Source organism: Microcebus murinus, chromosome 2 (assembly GCF_040939455.1).
Source record: "Microcebus murinus isolate Inina chromosome 2, M.murinus_Inina_mat1.0, whole genome shotgun sequence".
Taxonomy (NCBI): domain Eukaryota; kingdom Metazoa; phylum Chordata; class Mammalia; order Primates; family Cheirogaleidae; genus Microcebus; species Microcebus murinus.
This window is the reverse complement of record NC_134105.1, coordinates 64,898,402-64,919,829: the sequence shown is the minus strand read 5'-3', so window position 1 is coordinate 64,919,829 and position 21,428 is coordinate 64,898,402. Positions and strand designations below refer to the sequence as shown.

Here is a 21,428-nt window from a genome sequence, read left to right as displayed (position 1 = left end):
TTATTAGGGCAAGTTTGCAAGGTATATGGTTATTGTTCTTGCATATGAGTTCTTTTCATTACCTACCAGGAAGGAGGGTTGGAAGCAGCTTGCATTCATGGATGAACACGAGTCATGATCTGATCCCAGTGCTATTTTAATTTTCCTACTTAGTCCAAATATAGTCTATAGGGATTAGAACTATTTGGATGTTCTGCAGAGCTTCACATTTGTACACTATGTGGATAGCATCATGTTAATTGTACCAAGGCATTCACTTTATAGAGAAGGAGGTATAGCAATGGGCATGTGCCCAGGGGTTTCACTGGTCCCACCATATTCTGGCCTAGTTAAGGCACCAGCTTAAAGATGACATTCTGTGAGGATGGGTACCATCTTTCAGGGTATAGTGTATACTTGAACCCAACAGATATTATGTGATACTCTGTCTTCAATAGTTAGAATATATGAGTCTAGGAATAAAGAGGTCGAAATAAGAGGGAATCCACTCACCATCTCTCCCAGTGACCTATCCCTGCAACTTTAGGTTTTGTGAATCTAGAGATCCTATGTCCCAGAAGAAGGAAATTTTCATCAGGGGATATAGCAAAAGTCTTAGTAAACTTAAAGATATGGCTATTACTTAAAGATATGGCCAGATTACTTTGAGCTCCTTGTGCCAGTAGCCTAGCTGGTACAAAAAAGTTACTATATCGGCAAGGTAACTGACCTGATTAGCATAAGAGGCAGGGAGCAATGTGTTTGTTACTCAGGTGATCTGTGGGACCATATCTTCTCATTCCTTGTTTAACTGTCATGGGCAAGTACAGCCACCATAACCTGATTAAAACATAGGAACCAGGTGCTCAGGCTCCTAAGAGAATTTGGTCCTGCAGAAGTACCAGCCCATAGGAAGGAACATTTAGAAAAGGATGGAGTGGGTAAATGATGAGTGCGTCACAGCCTTGGAACAAATTGCAACAGAGGAAGCTGTAGTTTGTCCTACTCACCCTTATCTTGTACATGAGCCCAGAACATGTGACTACCCAGAATTCTGAAGCCGCTGTACCTGGATAGAGTAAACTGAATGTTAGAAGCAAGGGGGTCTGAACAGTGCCAGGGGTGGACTGCAGTGGCTGCTGCTGGTGTTCTTCCCACGCCCCAGTGGCTGTGCGTGTTTGGCTTCTGACAGCTCATTGCCACTTCCTCCCCAGAGACTTGCCTTCATCAGAACAGAGCTAACTCCCCTGAGAATTATCCTCCCTGGGGATAAGAGAAGCTAACCCTGTGGTACAATTTGTGCTCCAGAGTTCCCCAAGGGGCCACAGTCGGCTAAAGCTTATTTTTAGCTGTGACCACATCTTTCTTAACTATCTTCTGCCTACCCTCTCCCCTTGCTCCTCCTCTCCTGAGAGCACCCTCTTAATAAATCGTGATTGAAGAATTTCAATCTCTAAGCACCATCTTCTACTATTAACTTTACTGGAAAAATCTTTTTTCTACTGTATCACTCTGACCCAAACCTGATAGTATGCACATGAAGAAAGGTGGTATAAATTGAGGTTGCCAGTTTTGTTTTGTTTTTAATTTTGTCTCCTAAAGTCTGTCCTTAATTTATTATCATACCAAAGGTTCTCACTCATTTTCAAGTCTCGACCTCACTATAACTGATGAAAATTATTCTATTCTTGTCACTTGCCAAGCCTTCCTCTATACCGATGCCAGCTATTTTTAAAAACACGATTCTTATCATGCTACTCCCCTGCTTAAACATTTTGGTGACTTTCCACTGCTTCCTGGATGCAGTCTCCACTCTAGCATAGCATACAAGGCTTTGTTTATTGGGCTGCAATTTGGAGCTGAATTATGATAGACTCTTCCTCCTACCATGCAGCCTGTACACCATATGCTCCAGTCATACTCAGCAACTCCTCATTCCCTGAATAAGACGTGCTCTGGTTTGAATCCATACTCTTTCTTCTGCCTGGGATGGCCGCTTCTCCCATTTCTGCTATTGAATACCTATGTGTATGTTAAGACACAGTTTCTTTATCAACTTTTCTGTTAAACTCTTATTCACCAATCCAGCACCTCTTTCTGAACTCCAGGAAAAAGTAGAAACTCCCTTCACTGTGTTCCTATAGCACTAAGGAAAATATGATGCTTGTCATATTTTTCATTATTGTTTACTAACACGTTTTTCTCTTCCACACAACTTTGAACTTTTCAAGAGCCACGTGATTTGTTTTTGTATCCCTAATATCTATCACGTGGCTCATCATGGTACCCTTCAAAAATGTACACGAATTGAATGAAGAACTTGTTTTGTTCTTAGATAGTGTCACAGCCTGACAAGTTGGTTGGTTCTGTCTAGTTCCTGTCTTGAAGTCATTTCTTATTGTTGGAGATTTTGAAACTCAAGAGTCTTTGGACAACCATCTGCCCACCTAGGCCTACTGACTATCCACCCCTTCAGTCTCTTGTTGCAAATAACTTTACCTCCTGTACATGCAGACATGACCATGCTCCCCGTGATTTGGAACAAACAGGGACTAAGAAATAAGCTTTCAAGTAGCAATAACAGGCCTCATATTTAGTGAGATGACATAAACACAGCCTACATTTTATCTCTCATTGAAGGTGGTAGGAAGTAAGCTGAAAGTGAGAGAAAATTGCTTTACAAGCAAGTAAATCTCCACGTACTTCATAACTTCCTCTCTGCATTGTACTCTCTAAATACCAGTTTAATTGGCCAGTGTTTCTGACTCATAGAGACTTACATCTAAGTAGAAAGGGATGCTTTTTAAGTTTTCAACTTTTTCTTAAAAATTTTATTTGTTTAAATTTTTGAGGGGCTGAGTTGTGGATCTAGCCTTAGGAAGTTCAAATAAACATACTTAAGACCCCTCCCGATACATTATTAGAAATTGTACTAGTGATCCTGGATTAAAGCAGAAGGTAAAAATGATAATAAAAGGCTCTGCATTATAAGAAAACCACTGGTTAATGTGGCATAAAAGCTGGTTATGAGACTCTGACCTGATAATATTCATTTTTTTCCTCTAGCCACATTCTCAGACTGGGAACCTTCATCTTCTTCTAACTTCAAAGGAATCTCTGCGTGAAGAAGGAGGACTCACAATAGAAGAATTGGTCCGATTATCCCCCTCTGTTTGGAAATGGGTAGAGATTATAGATATGTTTTCTTCTTTCTGGTGCGTTGGACTATATAATGTCAATTACCTAGAGCAAAACCCCATACCCAGGCTAACACATAGATTTGGATTATACCGAAATTGCATAAAATTGGAAACAAGACATTAGTAATAATCCATAGGGGTGTAACATAATGAAATGCATGTTTATTTTCACTGGCTTTAGCTGGTACAATAAAAGAAAAGTAAATTAGTTTAGAGATTTAAATTTTATATTTATTATACCCTGACCTTTTTGCTCTTCTCTCGCCACTTTGTACTATGAATGAGGTAATTAAAAAGAGTCTACTTATTTCCTGTTCTGCTACAGCACAGTTTTGCCCCTTTAAATGTGTTTGTGTGTTTGTGAATGGGTGTGAGTATGCATGTGCATTGATTCTTTTAACCAAAATTTGAAAATGAAGTTGTAGTGCCAAAGGCCAAGGGAATGAATTAGCCTGACCTAGTAATTAAAAGACCATATATGAAGTATTAACCAGGAACTACTGTTGGACTTTTCATTTTCAACCCAAAATGAAAAGGCAAGCACAGTAATCCCACATCACCTCTGAAAATGATGTCAGGAAATGTTTTCTCAGAGTCAGCTACTGGTCAAGACTTACATCAAGTTAAACAAAATAAGGAAGGATCAGGGATTCTAGAAGGGCCAAAAGTTCGAACAGGAGACCTTTAGCCCTTCTGCCTGCAATGCATAATACTACTTCCTGTTTGTTTGATATGTGCTTATTATCCCCTGAAAGAAAAAAACATTTATAACTTCCATATTAAGGACTAAGTCCTCTGTCTCCACCTTCCCTGTATAGGATTATTTTCCACAGAAATAAATCAATACAGTTTGAACTACCAAAGAAATATAACAACAACAATAACAAAAGTCCCAAATGGACCAATCTACCTAAAGCCATGTCATATTAAACTTCCAGAATATTTGGGATTTCTCATTCTACAAAAAGAGTTATATATACCTATATATGAATTTAATTAAGGTTGGTTTGCTGTTTAAAATGTCTTTAATACAACTCCATTTCTCTTATGAGAGTCTAGACAGACCATGTAGTTTAGTATTCACTCATCAAAGCTTGATTGCTGGAAGCTTGACTTCAAAAAACTTTTTAGCTTGAGCTATTTCTGCTCACAAACAGAAGATTGCAAGGAAGAAACACATAGGTACTTTCATCACTACTAAAAGAGTTTGGAAATATATAAAAAGCAAAGGAGTTTTTAAATTAATTGAGTCATTTAGTAAGCCCCGAGCCTTAGTGGTTTATCATTATTTTTCAGCCAGCTCTTAGGCTACACTTCCCAATGCTCCAAGAAAATAGAGCAAGAGACTTGAACACAAGCCTTTCAACCAGGTAACTCTATATAGAGTTTATAAGTGGCAACGAATGACAGTTCCTCAGGAAAATCTTGGAAATTATCAATGTTGCACTTTTTATTAATCCATGTTTAACCTGAAGCTAGAAACTAGCTCCCTTTCTTCCTGTCTTCAAAATTTCTATTACCAACTGTACTATGTTGAAGTTTATATGACAGGCCATTTCAACACTTTTGTTTAGTTAAATGGAAGTGCATCACTTTTAAAGAAAAGCCCTATTGCCAAAAAATATAAACAGCCCTAACTTTGATTAATATAAATATTTTAAAACCAGAACATTCTGTTACATCTTACAAAAACAATTCTGATGTAGCTGATGGGAAAGAAAAAGTGCTTTCATACATTAGACGAATCCAACAAAATACAGCTGCAGAACAAAATTTTAAGTAAATATGAATTGTTTGTCTTTTCAGAGGGCTATGGTCTTTACACAAATGGAGTTATTTCAGAGCACTTTGTTTCATTAGTAAAAATGAAAGTTAAAAAAAAAATAGTTTTATTTCTGAAGTATCCAATTTAAATTTCAAAATCCTCTAATTAAAAAAAGCCATTAAAATTATTCCCCCTGCCCCATTTAGGGTTATTTGCTAATAAGCCACTGGACAAGAGATGTGTGAAATGAATAGATGGAGAAAAACGTTGACAGCAAAAGGGAGGTCTGCAGGGTGAAGTTAGTTTATTAGGCCCTGTTTGTCACGAATGGCCCTGCTGCACATATAAAAGCAAATCCCTCTACCTTAGAAGATTAATTCTGAAGGAGGCACTCTTAGGTCAAAGTATACATAAGCGTGTGCCTAATCTCAGAGAAATCAGGCTATTTTCTCACAGCAATTAAGCAGAGGTCTGGGGTTTCACCCACAGTGTATTTAAACACAGGATACAATTAAACCCCAAAGTATTAATATCTTTGCTCTGCAAAATTGCCCAGGAAATAGATTTCGCCCTCTTTCAAATGAAAAGCAAGTCAAATTAAGAGAATAACTTGATTCTTAGCTAAGTTGCTTGAAATAAGAGTGTCGTATTTTCTCCTAATTGCAGATGTCTTATAGACATAAAGACAGTTCTTACTTTAAAATAGGATAAAGGTTATAAGCTTTCTAGTTTCTTTAATTTACATAGCAAATCTTAGAAGTTTGCTTGAAAATGTATTGTTTTTAAACTGTAATTAAATTTCTGACTCAGCATATGTTAAAAATCAACCCATAAAAATCTGAGAACTCACTATTTACCACCAACAGACTATTACAACTAGGGTGCCTTGCAACCAATGTGAAGAGTAAAAAGGTAAATGTAAATTTTGAGCAATCAAGGGCTCAGACGGGATTGCTTTCTACAAAGGCTGTTTTTGAAGTTATTTTATTTATATAGTCATCTCAAGCAAAAAGCTAATCTAGAGAAAATTATCATCAGTTTAAAACACTGCTTCACAAAGAAAAAAATAAAAGACTAAATATGAAAACAAGACAACTTTTACTTATTGTGTTTTGGTTCCCTAAAGGCAACATTTTTAATAGTACAAAAGTTACATTAAATAAACTACCACCTTTATTCAGATCTTGAAAAAATAACCCTTCTAGTACTAAAATATTTTTGCCATATTACGATTCTTGTTACTTCTCTTTCATCTACATACCAGATTAACATTCCATTTTATTGCCAAACCAAATTCTCTTTGGCTTTTTTAGAGGACAGTAGGGGAGGGAAGTTGGTCTTGGAATAGGAAAGGGTATAAATCAATAGTTTTTAGTTTATATAGCTGAATCAATAGTTTTTTCTTTTATATGGGAGTCTCAAGCATGACAGTTGTTGGTGTACAATACAACAGGATATCCAGAGAGAAATCCTATAACCCCTGACACATGGGAATGTTCTTACAAATTAATAAAACTGAAAGAATGAAGCAAAATAGTATCAGGTGTGGGAGAGTGTGGGGTATGTGTGTGTGTATGTGAGTGTGTGTGTGTGCATACGTGAGCCAACGTATTTTCCCACCTAATACTCCATTGCTGCATTTAAGAGGAGCTGAGTACTTAAGGTACGGCACTACAAATAGTTTAGGCTCTTTTTTGATGTGTGTTGGGAAATGTGAGAAAGCATGCAATCTGAATTTTACGAAGGATTGTTTTAACAGGACCAATGACTTTAATAGTACTTCTTGCTGACATCACAGGCAAATTGGTCTATCCTGTAACCTTTAAAAGTGCCGCATATCCCAAAATGAGTTACTTATTAAACAAATGTTCCTTTTTTTGAGTGCGACTGACCTTTAAATGATTATTTCTCAGCACTTACAACAAAGAATCTCACCTCTCACCTTTATACTTTTGATGCGCTACAGTGAGTGGATCCCTAACCTTTTCACAACACGTAAGGAGCGCAAGGAACGTGTTACACAACATGGAATTACAATCGCTAATGAGCACTTCTTCTTTTAAGGGGAAGCCTTACTACTTTATTATCATAACACACAAAAACCATGCAAAAGTATAAAAATAAATTGTTATTTTGATCAATCTGCAACCATTTTAGAAAATATAACTTCAAAGCACCAAAAAGTAATTTACTGCTAATGACAGTTTGTACTGAACTTTTCTCTCCTTAACTTCTGAGGTATGTGTATGTGTGTTTGTGTGGGTGTAGGCATGGATGTGTGTGTGTGTGTGTGGGGGGTGGTTTAAACACTGTATTTTATTAGAAAAACATTGTCTTTAAGCTCAGGCACATATACAATATTTGCTGGCAATTTGAGCTAAACCTACATGCAACCAGCACAGTACCCTTTTCCACTAACTAGAAGAAAAAGCTTTTGAAACTCCAGAAGTGTTGATTAAATATATATCTTATAATGTTAGAGATTTTAAGATTGTGTTTCCCTCAGAAACGGACACCTTTGTAAAGATGAAATGAGTATAATCAAGTCGTGGTTATCCTTAATTAAGTGGAAATGGTAATTACAAACTTTATTCTTCAGGAATCAAATCAAATCTAGCACATATTTAGAAGAGCTAATGCTTTCTGGGATCTCTTTACAGTAGTAAAGATATCCACGTTACTTCAAGTCCCAGTGGGCTTTTCTTGAGGAGATAACCTAGTTTACACGTTAGTAGTGCTGCTGAATCTGATAAAGATTTCATTAGCCTAAATATTTTCCCTCTTAAAGAAAGGAGATATTCCGATCTTGAAAAATTCCAAGGAAACGTTTTTTGATTTGAAGGATTCAAATGCTGTAATAAGCTAGTAGTCCACACTTTATATACATTTTACTGAAACATTAATGTACAAATACCTGCTGCTGTTCTAGAATCAACTTTTCTTCTTGCAAAGCTGCCTTATTTATAAAATACTGTTTTAGAAAGGTGTTGGAGCCATAAAATTTTTAAATATCAACCCTCTACAGAAAAGGGCATTTTCACTTGTGTATTCTCTCTCTCCTTTTTTTTCCATATCTTTTACAAAGTGAACATATTGGAATAAATTACAGAGAAATCTGAGAATTTTTCCCTCGATAATGAAAAATAACTGTTTTGAAATTACTCACTTATGGTTTTCTTTTCGGCTCTGACTTGGTGATATTTTGTAAGGCATGAGGGGCAGCCACAAGCCTTCATCAGAGAAATCAAAATTAATGTCCTTTGGAAACACTGGGCTCTAAAAGAAAAAAAAATATTAACAGAAATATGACCTATTTGGCTCCCTTTGGTTTGGTTTACATAAAGGCAGATCCGTTATTTTATTGGCATGTAATCACGAAGAAAAATACACAGACTTAAGACTAAACCGACTCACTGTCAAGACTCCCAGGGTCTTATTCATTAATTACGGTGGCTGCTGACAAACAACAGAGGAAAATCAACAATGCCGGATAACACAATCATCAAGGGCTTTTATGTCTGTAAACTATTTAAATTCTTGACATTGAATATTTATAGTGAGTGATGCTCTTTTAACATATACCACATTTCAGTCTGCTCTCGGCACTGACTGCATTCAGAAACCCCAGACGCCCCTGACCTTTTCTCCTACGCACGGCTCACGTGGCTTCATCAGGGCTCTCTCCCTTAGCATCGTGCCCGTTAGAAAACTGGACACCCAGTGTCACTGGCAGTTTCTCAAGTGCCCACTCATTTTGTGATAGCCCTGTCCTCTCTTAGCAGTAGTTCGGCTTCAATATCCGCCCTCTCACAGGCAGCCCGGGAGAAACAGTTGTGTTTGTTTTGCGCTTACCCATACAGTGTAAATCAGCATGGGCTCACCTTCTCTGGCTTAGTGAACCTACCTTGTCTGTGAGCACAGACAGCATTTTGGTCACAGATGTGACTGGTTAACTGTACAAGCAAGGAGGATAAATCCACATAACAATACTTCATTCACCAAGGAAATCTGCAGTGGATTACGGCTTCTCTATGGTTAAGTCTGGTCTTAATTTACTGCTTTTATTCAGTTTTCAACCACAAACGAGCCCCTTCTGAGGCATTCACTATGCAGAATTGACAACTCTTTTTATCTACTTGAAAAATATTTTTGGATAATAATTTATGGTTACAAAATATTTTAAGCAGTTTGAATAGTTATATTATATTCTTTCAATGCTTAACGATTCAGTATCCCCTGTAAAAATGGAATGCCAGGCAATCTGGTAATTTTACGTACAGTATTTATAACAACAGAGCAATTTGGCCATATAGAAACACACATTTAAAAAACCCTGCATATTTCATAGGAAGTCTTTTAAAGACTTTTTTTTAAAGCTCTTAAATTGCATCTCAGGAGAAAATCAGAGTTGAGAACAATGTCTAAAGACCTTGTATATGGGTGAAAAAATAATTTTGGTAAACACTGTATTTTATTTATGGGTTATTATGTTTAAAATAGCATATTTTGAACACCTTTCAGAAGAAATAAAGCTGCAGAGCTCTCTGAGTACACAAGGGAGAGTTCATATGCTGTTTATATTTCATACATGAAACCAAAATGTGTGGGTAGGTTTGTATTTTTTCACCATCAAACGCATTCTCTTAATTTATATTCTGAATTAATGCTGTGTCTTTTTTAAAAAATCCATTTGAAGGTGCTTATTATAATATTATTGGGCACAGAGTAGTTTCAAGGACTGATTGCCAGTAACTGAAACTTCTCTGGAAATCCCCAATAGGCTGAAAAACATCATATACCTATAATAAGTGGCAAGTGTCAGCATCACAGTTTGTCATTTTAGAGGCACGGCTCCCGGTATTGCCAACCAGTGACCCTGTAACTGGAAGTGGAACCCATGTAAATAAGATGAAATGTATTTTATAAATAGAGACAATGGACACAATGTGGTTGATGTTCTTTGAGACGATAGAGTCCCTTTCACATTGCTTTAGATTAATTTAAACCATGGGTGAACAAAGCTTTATAACTTTCCTCTTGGCAGAATTTGAGCACTTTCAGACTCATTGATACTAAGGGATTCTTCCCATTGCAGAATGAACTCCCCATAGATAAACAAAGGAAAACATTCAACTGAGGTACTATTCGTGTTTTCCTCATTAGCAGCTACACTGGCTTGAGCAGGGAATGAGTGTTTGGGGAAAAGCATCCTTGGCATTAACAAGAAAAAAAGGACATTGCTTTTACAAGAAACAACACTTTATGATTGTCTTAAACATCTTTCTTTAAGTGCCATATGTAAATCATATTTAAAGAAAACAAATTATGTTTGTGCTTCAAGGGGAAACTATATAAACGTGCAATAGAAAAATAATGAACTGTATCACTTTGGTTAGTTAAGCAATTATTGCTTCTTTATGGACTCAAATGACATTTGATTTTCATCATAAAAACAGGTGGGGTCTATTGGTTGTTGTTGGCTTGAAATTTTGCTCAAAAGGATTTTTCATATTATCATTCTTGTTTTGGAATTTGGCATGATCTGCCTTTGATCTGGTACCCAGGCTTCATTACCTTAATAGATGTTCTAATGAAGGTATAAAAGAAAAGGTTGGAAAGGAGAAAAATTAGGCAACAGAAGCATCAGATTCAAATGCCACTTAATATAATTCCAAAATCATTTATATTAAAATTGTTTCATTAACAATATTACAGCTACCTCCTGCTGTTTATTTCAAACATATTAATATTTAGCTAAGAACAACTTCAGTTGACACATTATAGAGGTTTGGAATTACGATAGCAGCAATGAGCTAGCCTTGTCTGTCCAGGCAAAAAATAATTTCTAATCACTAGCCATGGGTCAGTGAGCACAAGATTTCCCTAGGAATATTTAGTACATTCTCTGTGATCCACTTAGTATGCAAACCCATAATGTTCCTATACCATTTACATTACACCCTGTGTACCCGGATACTAGTCTCATTTTTCCTTCCTCTTCCTGCCAAGCATTATATGTGAAGTAAGAGTGGGAGGGTCATTTAACAATGAATTTCCCCATTGTATAACCATTACAAAGCTATCCAGGCTAAATAACTTGTTGTTTTCTAAGTCACTGTGCAATTTCAAGGTTTTAATGGTCCTTAAAATATAATACCCTGTGTCATTTATTTCCTGAAGTGAAAACTAGTGCCAGCCTTTGGAATTCATGTAAAACAAGTGGTTCAATATGGTTTGAAGAGAGAATGAAAACTTGATAAGCAATTAATCTACCCTGAATGCTTTCCTAATGGTTTGCACCTTTTCTTACTGATTTTTTCCTAAATCCAGATTTATTCAAAAGAAAATGAAATAAAACATACATCCAGATTTTTCTATAGCACATTTCACTCTAAGTGAAACCCACACATGGCAAGGCAGGAAAGATTAAATATTTAAATAATTTAAAAATAAAGGTGTTTCTGGTTGAATAGTAGCAACCTGAAATATTTTTTTCCTGGTGCCTTGAAGGTATGAGAGAAGGGAAATATTTGAAACAGGAAGCGGGGTAAATGAGGATAGAGAAGGGGCTAATTTCCTAATAGGATAATCCTGGGAGTGACACTTGGTTTGGGAAAAAGTGTTGTCCTTGTCTGACTGTTGATTTGCAGAGGCTGAAGCTTAGGAGAAAGACAAGCCAGAGGCATCACTGAGACTCCAAGGTTCAGGTATACAACAGAGCTGAGTCTGGCAGGTGTGTCTTCTGGTCAGAGTATCACCAGGGAGCTGAGTGAGTCCATAAAGAAGACTTAACAGTAAAGAGATATTGTCTGAGAGACACTGTACAGGTAGAGGAGACCTTTGTCAGAAGACCAGGTATAACATATAGGTATAAGACCCAAGGGTACAAAGACCTAAGGAGTTCAAGGGTAGAAGGGAATGAAAGAAGGGACCGCATCTCAGTGGTTAGTGTGGCCAAGAGAACTGCAGCCCAGCACAAATTCATGCAGGATATCAAGAGTCAAGTGCTACAGATGAAAAGATCATGATTTTTCCAACTCAACAGAGATATGTGTCTCTCACTCAGCAGTATGGTGCAGGGCACAAATGGCAAATCCAAACAGAGAGAAATCAATGAAAGTTTGAAGAGTTACCACAATAGGGTTAATAGGGAAAGTAAGGGAGTCAGAGAGCTTGGTTTTGAGTAAATGCAGGGAGGATTCTTAGGAGCCTCTGCTGGCTCAGATAATTCAAGGGATATTCCTTGCAGGAAAATGATAACCACGCCTGAAAGGAAAAGCATAGTTTCCAAGAAGATGATGTCAATGTCAAAAATTAGAACCAGGACTGAAATCATGCCTTTTCTTTCTTGGTGAGGAAGTACTGGAAATTAAAGAAAAACTTATTGTATACGTATGACAATTGCATATATTAATATACAGTTATACATATATGCATATACCTAAATTAATTGCTTGGTAAACAAATATAGCCTTCACCCACATTTTTGAGTTCATAAAAAAGAACACTGGTTGCCAAAGTCTAAAGCTGCAGAACACTTACTCAGATGCCATGTAGAAACACCTGAAATGTTGTGCCTGAACAAAACATTCCATCACATTTTTGGCATCTAGCAAAGACGAGCCTTGATTGAATCTGTTGCACACCCAGTAACCCAGATAAGTACTACATGCCTGTTTTCTGAATGGGGGTAGTCTCTTATTTGAGTATTGCCAAGTAACCCAATTTTTGAATAGCACAAATTTTAATTATATGTTTCATTTAACTGGCACCTGTCCTTGGAGGCTGTCATTAAAATCTAACAAGCTATGATGTAGGGACTATTATTGTTTATGTGTTACACAGAGGCAAAAATAAACAGGGAAAGAAAACAGAAAGCAGAAAGAAAGGCTGAGAGGTTTAGAGGAGTGGTAGAAGTGGAAGACTAAAGAGTCTCCTGGTGAAAAGCAGCACTATATTAATTACCTAGAAAACAAAAACCCAGAAAATTGAATTTCTGGTGTTTGAAGTATGATTTTACTAAATACCCACCTAGTCCATCACTTCATGTTGTGAGTAGAGTACACCACTCTTTTCTGGGGAAAATAAAATAACCTCCTAAATAAAATGCTTGAGCCCGAGAATGAGACTGTTTATAAAATAAGTTCCACCAATTTCAAAATCCCACACCATGTAATCTGTCGAAGAAGAAAAGTCTGAAGAGAGAGGAGATTGAAATGGAGAGGAAAACAGATAGATAATGTATTGATAATCTCTGATATTGGGTAGTGGGTACGTGGAGTTTCATTACACTATTCTGTTTAGTATAAATTTGGAATTTTTCATAATAAAAATTAAAAGACATTCAATTTGGAGAATCATTTAGATACTAGTGCAAATTTATTTGGGCAAATTAATTCATTTTGTACTGCAAAATTTGGCCATAAACATGAGAACAAAACATATTATATTAATTATATTACTATACTTATATTAATGATCCCACTGTAACTATACCAACTTCTCCCCAAACTGGGAAACAAAAAAAATCTGTATATACTGTTCTATCCTCCGCATTTGCAGGCAGTTCTTTTATAACAGTCCTAGGTTTCCAGACTAAATGCCAAATATGCTTCCCGTTTAGATCAAATTCAGCTTTAACTAAAATAATTAGCTCTTGCTCCTAATTCTAATGGAAATGTAAGACTCTTAACTATTCAGTGATCGTAGCACTATTAGATACTGCTGCTAACAGTGATTTATATGAAATAATTAGCAGACTGTTTCTGCTGTAGATAACATGCAAAATTTGTCCTAAACCAAAGGCAAAACAATAATAAAAACTACTGCCTTTTAACCTTTCCATGAATTTAAATAAAAAATGTGTACTGGAACTACACATTAATAAGGTCTGTTAAGCTTAGAAGAATATTTTACATTCATCTGTACTTCATCAGACAAGTTCATGACCTCAGTGGAATTACTATAGCTCCTGCAGTTTTTAAACCGGCATGGAGGAAGATACAAAATATTATTTTATAATTAGAAAATTTTTACTAGAATTGACAGAAACAAGAAAACACTCTGCAGTATTGAGTATATGCTCTGAAATTAGCATGTATAAAACTAAAGATATTGAATGGATTAACTTTCAATCCTCGAGGTACCTTAAAAGAAGCAACTGAAGGGAGCTAGGTATAATGCTGTAGTTTTATGCTTAACGCAGGAAATTTCGGGGCCAGCGCGAGCCTCTATTCTGTAGCTAGAGGAACACAAAAGGGAGCTACAAGCCTTGTTTCACACTATTCCAAGTTAGCTGGTGCTGATGAAAATATATAATGCTTCTCATTCATTTTTTCCCCCTCACTAAACGGCGTCCATTTTGGAAGTGTCCTAATGTTCATTTTTATCCTGCCTTCCCCCAAATTTCCTGTCAAACGACATTGTGTGAAACCCATTACTATTCAGGGTGTCACTGTTAGCAAAGGTCCCACTAAAAAACAGTGAAATAAGTCCAGTTGCATCTCCATCACGCAGCCTGAGAAAATTTTATCCACAGAGCTGATTCATGCTACTTCTTTGGATCTGCTACTGGCAGCACAATAAGGGATGAATGAAATAAGCACTCAGCAGCTGAATGCCCTTAAAGACCACTTGGGAACTTTATTTGGTGCCAAATAAAGTGACCTGCCAGTGTCAGCTGCGGGAAGCATATTGTACTGGGCTCTGCAGTCTGTCCCAGTTGCCTATTCATTTCTGAGGAAATTTTCAGGTATTGAATTTTAATCCATGATGCCCAATTATAATTTGGGACCCTTTTACATTAGAGGCTGTGCTTCACCCCATTTGGCAATTAAGTCAGAGCTGCCTAATACACAATTTTAATTTCCGGAAAGCAGGTGCTTCCTTTGGTCAGTCACCAATCTCTGATTTTCCTTCTTTTTGCGGCTTAAACCATTTTCATTTTCATACCCCCCTACCCCCTTCTGTAAGTATTCACTGCATGTTGGATGGGTTTCCTACTTAAGCCTAGAGGGATTCCCATAGGCTTCTTTTAAAAGTGGTTATAACTTTGTAAAAAATTCATTTTGTAGGGGTGTGTTCGATATCCACTTTGTAATAACTTACTATATTGCATTTTAAAGTAATCTGAGTAAAAGCACGTTTACAATGTTATCTAATATTCGCAATTATGAAGCAGACTCCCAAGCAATAGTTATTGTCTCCATTAACTTTCTTTGTCTCCTATTTTTACCAATTCAATTAGAGACTTCTCTAATAGTTGAAAAACTATTGTTGTTTGAGTCTTTAAGATTATATGTCTTCTCCAAACAGCACTTAATTCTCCAAAGTAAGATCGGAAAGAGTACCATATAATATGAGAAACTCAAGTATAAAGACTCAATAAATGAAGTGCCTGATTTGGAGGTAAATGCTGCATTAGTCAAATCCCATCTACAAAGAAGTTCTCCACACACATGCACTAAGGTGGTGTGGTCTTATCTTCCAAAACTACTTTGTACAAGATGGAGCCAGTATCAATAGAGCCGGTAGAGAAGAAATTGGGAAACCAGATGTGAATTGGTGCTGATGAGGATGGCTGCTTTATCCCTTCCATTGCTGTGAGTGAACTGCCTACTTCACTATTTCCATTCCCACCCAGGAATTACAGAACACTATTGAAATAGTGTTGCTGCAGTGACCATCAATAGGGTTAAATTTAAACCTTTGGTGGTCATAGACCTAAGTCATTGGTAAGGAAGTGAGTAAAAGGGAAAAGAAGCAAAAAAATAAAGTGGGAAAAGGAAAAAACTGTTATGTAGAAATCAGGAGAGAAGAAAGTTAAAGGAAGGGGGAAAGAAAAGAAGGTACTTAAGTTGGGGACATCAGTTTAATCTGTTTACCCTTTGACTGTCCTTTGCAAGCTGGGCCTACAGATTGCTTGCCACCCATCTGGACTGTCCTGAAAGCCCTCATATTATCAGCTGAGGATCAGCAAAACCTGATAGCCTTTAATGGGACCACAGGCAAATGCTTCTTTAAAAAAGAACAAATCAATTAAATTCTGGATTTGAAAGATGAAAAGTTTGAGACCGGCCTGGGCAACATAGTGAGATCTGTATCTAATTAAATAACTATTTATACATTATTGTCTAATAATTAAATTTTAAAAAGAAAGATAAAAAAATTAGAGAGGCTTACAAAAGTACTCTTCCTAACAAAAGGATTTACTTAATATTTCATTTAAGGAATTAGCTCTCTGAGAATATAATGAACATGATTTGATTAAAACCTATGAAATTGTATTTGGTAGTATTTCTCAAACTATGTTCCAAGAAACATCTATATCCTACTAGATATTATAGAATGCTTTCTTTACAAAGCATGCCCTCATCAAATACATTTCAAAACACTGCAAACCATACTTGCCCTGGGAGTAAGTCACGATGTTCATTACCATGTTACAGGTGCTGAAAAGTCTTGCAGTTGGGTAAAAAAAAAAAAAAGGCCCATTTAATTTTGTTGAACCAGCATTTTATAAAATAATTTGGCTATGAAAATTTTTCCCCTTAAAACACTATTAATAATTTGCATTTTCTAGAACAGTTATAAAGCAGTGTATTCCAGTAATGGTACGTATGATTTTGTTGTTGTTTTTACTCTTATTTTGAAAAGTAGAAATACCTGAAATACACAGTAGGTGTTGTCTTTGGTACCTATAATATTAAAGTTTAATGCATCTGTTTAATGTAGAGTTAATTGAGGAGGATATGAGCTTTATATCTTATAATATTGTTCATTTTTACCATGTCTGTTTACTTTTCTGTATCTCCCATCAGCCTCTAATGTATCCCTGAGAACTTGCCTACTGCTTGGCACATTGTAGACATTCAGTAAATAAATGAATATTTATTTGAGGGAGTGAATGAACACTGTAGCAGACATCTCTTAAGATATAGATATAACCATATTAGAACATGGGTTTAAAGAAATAATGCTTGACCACAAGGTAAAAATAACAGAAGTGAAAATGAGAATGACTAAATGGAAATGATCTTTAATAGTTTTGTCAGAGGCCAATACATTCTTCACCAATTATTGTCTGATACTTCATTGTTCCTGTTAGTTGGTCTATTTGAAGTCAATGTTCATTCTATTCCATAATTTTTCAATTTGTTTTTATGTCTTTAAATCCTCAATTATCTTCCAATAACCATCCCTTACCTGCTATTTATTTTTTGTCAGATGACTTCTTTTTGAGACAGAGTCTTACTCTGTCGCCTGGGCTAAAATACAGTGGTGTCATCACAGCTCACTACAACCTCAAACTCCTGGGCTCAAGCGATCCTCCTGCCTCAGCCTCCCTGGTAACTGGGACTACAGGCCTGGATCACCATGCCCGGCTAATTTTTCTATTTTTTATAGAGATAGGGTCTCTCTCTTGCTCAGACTGCTCTCAAACTCCATGCCTCAAGCAATCCACCCATCTCAGCCTCCCAGAGTGCTAACATTACAGGTGTGAGCCATGACCCAGCTGTTGGATGATGTCTTAAAAGCAAAATTGACAGTGAACTTCATACATCATAAAATACCTTGGAAAGCTATTGAAGAGACAAGAAAAGGTAGTAAAGGCTGTGAAGTATAAAGCATGTAGTATAGAAGAGTTAAGAGGTAAGAGTTTTAATTCACTCAACAAGTCTTTTTCAGTGCCTATTCTGTGCTGGGCACAGTATATAAAAGTCTAAAAACTTCAAGATCAGCCAAAAATATGAAGTGTTCATATACAGACAGAATTAAGAATAATCAAAATTTCATCCCCCCGAAATTCAGTGTATAGAATGACTTGATACTTTTAGAACAATGATTTGATGTGTAAATTTTTTGTCTTATTTATTATGCTCTGTTTTTATAGAGGCTCAGCTTTTCTACCTTGACAATGCTGCCAACTTTCCAAAAATTTTACAATATTTGATGGGCCAGTACAAACAACTTAATATAATTGTGTCACAAAATTTAAAGTAATTTTAGTTACGGGAATCAAAGTAATTATTCCAAAGCCCACCCAAAGAATGGTTTTGACCAATGGATGATAAACTACTAAATTTGGCTTACCATATGCTTTTGTAAATAAACTTTTATAGGAACACAGCCATGCCTATTCACTGAAGTATTGTCTCTCCTTTGGCACTTCAGCAGCAGAAGTGGGTAGTTGCAACAGGGACCATATGGTTGCAAAGCTGAAAAAGTATTCACTACATGGACTTTGACAGAAGTAATGTGCCAACTCCTTGCTTACACAACCCATGGTAACTTGAGCTTGAACAAAAGGAAAATTTGACTGAGAACAAAATGATTGATAACTGAAAAAAATATTCACGTTCTTCCTTTGGATATGCGTTTGAATATGATGTAAATATTATTCCAGGAATTTTTATCTAATAAAAGTAATATTCTCCATATTAAAGATCTGAATCAGTAGCAATTGGAGTTGCATGTTCCTTTGTTTATTATCTATAAACAGACATGAAAAGCTGGAATATCTAACTTTTCTAATAATATATTTTATACTGGGAACATAGAGTTTCTCTTGGAAGGTAGTATATTTTAGTAGATATCATAGCCAGATTCCAAGATGGTCCAAATCATCCTAATTTTCTGATATTCATTTCCTTGTATAGTCTCATCCTACACAGAATAGGGCTGACTTGTGTAACCAATAGGATTTTGCAGAAATTTTGGAGTGTGACTTCTGAGGGTAGGCCATAAAAGGCAATGTGATTTCTGTCTTGCTTTAAAAGAATCAGCTACTAAATATTGAAAGGACACGTAAGCAACTCTTTGGAAAGTTCCATGGGGCAAGGAACTGAGCTTTCTGCCAACAGCCAAGGAGAAACCGAGCTACCCTGATAAAACCAACATGAGTGAACCATCTTGGAAGCATACCTTCAAGCTCTGCTGAAGACTTTAGATGACTGAAGCTCCCACTGACATTTTTTTCTTCCAAGACAGGGTCTTGTTAAGTTGCCCAGTCTGGACTTAAACTTCTGGGCCCAAGTAATCCTCTTGCCTCAGCCTTCCAAGAAGCTGGTGCTACAGATGCCTGCACCACCTTCCCTTGCTCCTCCTGCCAACATCTTGATGACAATCTCCTAAGAGACCTTGGGCCAGAACCACCCAGCTAAGCCACTCCTCAAATCCTGACTCATAGAACCTATGAAATAATAAATGTTTGCCACTTTAAGTCACTGATTTTTAGAGTAATTTGTTATGAAGCAACAGGTAACTAACATGGTATATAAGAGTATAGGCTCTGATATTGTGTTTGAAGCCTGGGTCTACCACTTGCTAAACCTGTGACCTTAGGCAGATTACTTTATTAGGTTACTTGGTTGTCTCATCTGCAAAAATGGAGATACAATTGTTCCTATCTCACAGGGCTGTTGTGAAGAATTAAATGAGATAATGAATGAAAAGACCTCCTGACATATAGTAATTGCCAAATAAACATTAACAATTATTTGCCTTTAATTATTATAACTGACTCCACGTACCCATCTAAGAGTTTGTTCAAACTTTTGATTTTTGTGTGTGTTTGTGTGTATGTGTGTGCAAGGGGGTGGAAACTAAGTTAATAATATATAGTAGAAATTAAAAGGACTTTTATCCTGTATCCTAAAATTTATATAATTTAGAAGACCTAAAGTGAGTGTGGTAGCTCAGTAAAGCAATTATTGATAATTAAGAGGCTATTGTCAGCATATCTAAAAATAAGATATATATTATTACTACATAATACTGCATATTAACAGTACAGGATGAAGAACAGGTTGCTACCCAAAAATGTAGGTAAAACTATATAGTCTAACCCCAGCCACAAATTTAAAAAAATGAAATGACAAATGTAATTTTTGTTCTAATTTGCTAAAGCCTAAACCATACATATCATTTTTTGGTAAAAATAAAAGATAAATAGCAAAATAATATGATTCTTTACAGATTGTTTGAGTTATCTAACCCTTCTTTAATCCAAGGGATTATTGAACAAAACCAATGTTCATTCAAAAACACTTACAAAATCTGTTGTGGATTACCAATATCATCGGTTAAACCTGTTTCAAATTTATTGCTTTCATTCAGGTTAAATAATAAAAGGGTCCATTTGTCCCACCACATGTATATACACGAATTGAGCTTTCATCATTCTCTACAAGTTTAATCCAGTGATTTATGGTTTTTAACGCATATTCAGAGAATCTGTTGAAGAAACTCATCCAGACAGACAGAAGAGCTAGATGGGATTAATAGGATGTGTGCAGGATTTAAAGCTGGTTGATTCAACTCAGAGTAAGTTAAAAAGAGAAAAAGAATGTAACACTGTAACCCTCCTTTAGGTTCTAATCGTTTTAATGACTTTAGCAAAAGAGAACAGGCTAAGGTCAAGAAAGTTCAGAGACAATGATCCTGTTTCTAGAAATACATTATGTGGAAGAAAAGCCATTCCTTCATTTCTTTTTTTTTTTTTTTTAACAGTGGAAAATAGCACTACATTTATCTTAGAAAAAAATCTGCCTTCTATTTAAGTAATCATATTAATGGTCAAAGTTGAGGTTCAGAATTCTAGATTTTCTTTGTGAAGCCATTGTATTTCACTTAACATATAACTAATAGCAAAAACTAGAAGAAATTTGGCAAACTGACTTTAAAAAATTGTTTTAGGGAAATGCAATACATTACTTTGAGATCCTCAGATAGCAAGTTCTCAAATACAAAGAAATACTTTGATTTATCTTGTTATTGATGACTTTGAGCATTTAAAGGCATTCAGTTTAAGTCTTTGCAGGAATAAACTATGGGAATCACAGGAGGAAAAATCTCTTTTTCCCAATAGGGTGAAGCCCATTCCACTCTATCAGCTAGTTTGCTTCAGTAATATTCTAATCCTTACACACATTAAGAACTTCCTTTCATAATATTGTTTGGTTTAGTGTAAAAAGTATTTTAACAAATATGCCTTTTTCCATTAACTACATTCCAAACACAGAGGACAAATGGAGACTTGGTAAGTATATTTTAGTGCTTCATTGAACCCAATTTGTAATTTTAAATATTTCCACCCATAATTTTGTTATAACTTTCATGGTTTAATAGAACACCTTGGGCCATGAACTCTTTTGTGTTCATGAACATTTAAAGAGGAAGAGAAATTCTATCTAATTATCAGTATTCTTTGTAATTAAAACATTTTCCTGATTCTAGCCATGATGTAGATCATAGACAGGAATACACACATGGGAGGTAGAATTTAGTGCTGCCCAATAGAACTTTCTGTGATGATGGAGATGTTCCATACCTGTGCTGTCCAGTACTGTAGCCACCAGCCATATGTAACTACTGAACACCTGAAATGTGATTAGTGCAAATGAAGTACTGAATTTTTAATTTTCTTATTTTAATTCATTTAAATTTATTTTTTAAACTTGAATTTGAATTTTGAATTTAAATTT

The 21,428-nt window shown here is 35.9% G+C and overlaps 1 protein-coding gene across 3 annotated transcripts in view; it reads right to left on the bottom strand.

Moving 5' to 3' along the window:
• Positions 1 to 21,428, bottom strand: part of ADGRL2 (adhesion G protein-coupled receptor L2) — a 632,947-nt gene that overhangs the window by 375,478 nt on the left and 236,041 nt on the right. The window contains exon 4 of one of the 3 annotated variants that reach the window (XM_075999599.1): positions 8,111 to 8,220. The exons of the other annotated variants lie outside the window; for them this stretch is intronic. The gene's annotated coding sequence lies outside the window, so the exon portion shown is untranslated. The remainder of the gene's footprint in view (positions 1 to 8,110; positions 8,221 to 21,428) is intronic. 3 annotated transcript variants of the gene reach the window in all.